This window comes from Dreissena polymorpha, chromosome 10 (genome assembly GCF_020536995.1).
Source record: "Dreissena polymorpha isolate Duluth1 chromosome 10, UMN_Dpol_1.0, whole genome shotgun sequence".
Lineage (NCBI taxonomy): Eukaryota > Metazoa > Mollusca > Bivalvia > Myida > Dreissenidae > Dreissena > Dreissena polymorpha.
This window is the reverse complement of record NC_068364.1, coordinates 56,377,430-56,381,103: the sequence shown is the minus strand read 5'-3', so window position 1 is coordinate 56,381,103 and position 3,674 is coordinate 56,377,430. Positions and strand designations below refer to the sequence as shown.

The 3,674-nt window shown below is 32.8% G+C and overlaps 1 long non-coding RNA gene across 1 annotated transcript; it reads right to left on the bottom strand.

Moving 5' to 3' along the window:
- Positions 1 to 1,093: 1,093 nt before the first annotated feature.
- LOC127847665 (uncharacterized) lies at positions 1,094 to 3,269 on the bottom strand. Its single transcript, XR_008034108.1, has 3 exons — positions 3,013 to 3,269; positions 2,607 to 2,705; positions 1,094 to 1,152 (listed from the first exon to the last, which is right to left on the bottom strand). It is a non-coding gene; the product is annotated as an uncharacterized LOC127847665 (long non-coding RNA).
- Positions 3,270 to 3,674: the final 405 nt, after the last annotated feature.

The following is a 3,674-nucleotide window of genomic DNA, read 5'->3' as shown; positions in this document are numbered from 1 at the left end:
CGATTCACTGACCAATAGACGGAAAGATACATTACTACATTGACAACTGTAAGTCTTACATAAGACAAAAACTGAGGATATGTGTTTTCTACTTAGTGTTTAACTGATACATGGAGTTCATCACCAAAAGTATGGCGGGTAAGGAAGACAATACCATGTTTCTAAAGCGAGTACAAACTAAAAGGTGACATGTCATTACCGCCAAAGAATGTTATACTAGTTGTCATTGAGAACAAACACCATCTGTTTTCTCAGATTAGTAAACTGGTACACATACTACTTTATGCCTTGTGAAAAAGGTGACCTGATTTTGACCTTAGTGAACAAATGTTAAATAATACGTATTATGGTTTTTCAATTTATATATAATTTGCTTCATGACATTACAACAGTATATATTCATACAACACAAATCATATATTCCAAAAAAAGTGTTTTATACAAAGATATAATTTGTATCAAATGGACAGGATAAAGGCGATATGTTCATGTTATACTACACTCTGCAAATGTTATTGTTAAATTCATTTAATCAGATACCTAGTTAACAATTAAGTGCTACTAAATGTATATTATGTGTACATATTCATTATTCTCTGAAGCAAAATTCGGATATAATCTTGGTTTAAGCAGCAAGTGTTTAGCAGCCATCTTGATTATGGTTATGTTCGTCAAATAAAGTCATGTTTTGTTATTTGTGGCCGCCACATCAGTTGAATCTCTATACTGATAGTGGATGCATTTATATATTTCTGACTAGTTTCCAGTAAATTACCGCCTAAAAGCATTAAAAGTGAAACTTCAAGAAACATTCACACCTATCATTTATAACAAAAACTGAAATGCGTTCAATTTAGTTTTACATACAATTGCATATACATTTTTATTATTACCATTACTATTATTATCATTATGATATTATTATTATTATTATTGTTATTATTATTATTATTATTATTATTATTATTATTATTATTATTATAACGTAGTATTCTTTTTAGTTAATAAGCTATGGCAGGGTAAACGTTTGTTGTTTAGGTGTTTTCTTAATATTACCGTTTTCACAACGCAGTCCATTATATCCCTCAGGGCACTGACACACGTCAGGTGATACACACTTTCCTCCGTTCTGACATTCAGAATTACACAGGGCTGGAAGAAAGTTAGTCAATTGAAATCAATAACAAATTATTATCACTTCTTGTTGGAAACACTACAAAGATGTTTGAGACGTAGTGTTAAAGGGATCTTTTCACGGTTTTGTAAATTGACAAAATTGAAAAAAGTTGTTTCAGATTCGCAAATTTTCGGTTTAGTTATGATATTTGTGAGGAAACAGTATTACTGAATATTTGCCATGGACTAATATAGCCATTATCTGCATCTTTTGACGATTTAAATAAAATACGCTTGTTATGTATGCTTGGCAGGATAGCTCAGTTGACTAATGCGTTTTTACTTCAGGATTCCGGGGTCACTGGTTCGAGCCCTACTGCGGGCTCCTTTTTTTTTCCTTTTTTAAATTTTATTTTTTGATTTTTTACTGGAGCTTTTAAAATTTAATGTTTACATTTATCAATATAAAGCATTTAATGACAAACTTCAAAACATGCCAAAATCTGTGAAAAGGCCCCTTTAAAGTGTTTTATAGAAGTATTAATTTAAACGGCTATAGCTGCGATAAAAAAATGGTAACATATTCGACGAAATTCCTAACGCTACCGCTCATTTTAACGGTTATAGCGTAATTACCGATTTCACAGTGTTCTCCGCTAAACCTTTCGGGACAGTTACATACGCCAGGTGATACACATGTTCTTCCGTTCTGACATTTAGGATTGCACAAGGCTAGAAGAAAGTCGTCATAATGTACTCTATTCAAATCAGTAACATTATTTAAGCACGTATTGTTGGACACAATAAAAGATGTTTCAGAATGTGTATTTAAACAAGTAGATAATTTAAACTGCTATCGTTTCGTTAACAATTTCGCAACGATTTCCATGAAATCTCTTATGGTACTGACACGTGTCAGTTTATAAATTCTTACATTCAGGTTCTTAAGGAATGACATGTACGTGCAATGTAGATGAAAGATAGGATACTTCAGTTTAAACGTCATATGTTCATCTGTTTGATAGACACGTTCACTTATTTATAGACACAACACATATTTGCACCCATTAAAGGTGCATTTAATCAGCTAATAACACAAATGTTTTGTTTTGTTTTAAATGGTTATGCAAATTTGCTACATATTGCGATATGCGTCGTCTACTGGAGGATTATTCGTCAATGTGCCATCTCTGGTTTAGTAACTGTTTTGATGTTGTCCTTAAAAAACGCTAAAGAAGTTAGTTTTTTTCACACAATCATACCCACTTTGCAGGGCAAAGTCTAATGATCTCTCACGACAATTTCCAAATACCTTACGATTTGTGAATATAAATGATGGTTATGCCCCAACATTAACAATTCCTTTAATAAACTAGTTTTATTATATTAAGTTCTTTTTATGTTAACCAATGCTTATTTCTAATTTTTTAAATCAGAAAAAGCTTTAATATTTCGTAAGATCGTTCATAAAACATGTCTATGTATATTACGTATTTGACACTGTTTCCCGCTCGTTTGTTCCGGACATTGGCATTCATGATCCCGGATGCAGTAACCACCAAACTTGCAATAATCTGCTCGACACAAAACTGCAGAAAATACATCAAATAGCATTGCGTAAGAATTTGTATGGCTAATTATCTCAATTATATCATAATAGTATATTTTTATTATTTTAATTGATAATACTAGTATATAGTAAAATTATTGGCATTATGGACAGCTGTTGCCCAATCTTATTGAAGAAATGCAAAAGTCAAGCAAAACGAAGACATTGAAAAAATTCATAACAATTATGAATTGTTTTGAATGTTTTCGTTTTTGTATAAGGTGTGAAAATCAAATGACTTTTTGTATATTTATATGGTTGATTGCGATTATATGCCTGTCCATTACCTTTTCGGCATTCGGGGAATGACCCATTGTTTCCAAAATCCTACGTATCTACGCCGAGGCGTTTCTTATTAACCCATGATCCTTTGACACACTCGAACATTCTTCTGTTCGGCTCGAAGTTAAACACGTCAGATGGTTCACAAGTAAAGGTCAGAGATTGACCGTGCTGTATTTCATAGCAGTTAGCTGCGGAGATTGTTCGTCGTTCGCGCGGGTCAAAGATTGTCATGCCTTTTTGCACATTTTCTGGTATCTGGCAGCCAACTAAATCGAATCAAGAATTGCTTTGACTTTATACAAAAATATAACGTGTGTATGGGGGGGGGAGTATTTAAGTAAAGCGTATTTACAGTCTAAGCACCTATTTATAATGCTACCGGTAGTTATACTTTTTTGAGTTGATATTGTTGTTTAAAAATCAGTATAGATGGGTTGAAATTAGGTTTGGTTGCTTAATTATTTTGAAAGAAAACGAAACAGAATAAAACTTATGTACATACTTGGCTTGCATTCGACCTCTGTTCCCATGCACTGTAATCTACCGGATGTTTGATTGCACGTGCACGAGTATCTCGTATACAGGATAGCATCCATTCCGTTTTTAAACACAGGTTTGTAGTCTGTGTTGTATGTGAAAGATTTACCACTATCTGTTATCTGCC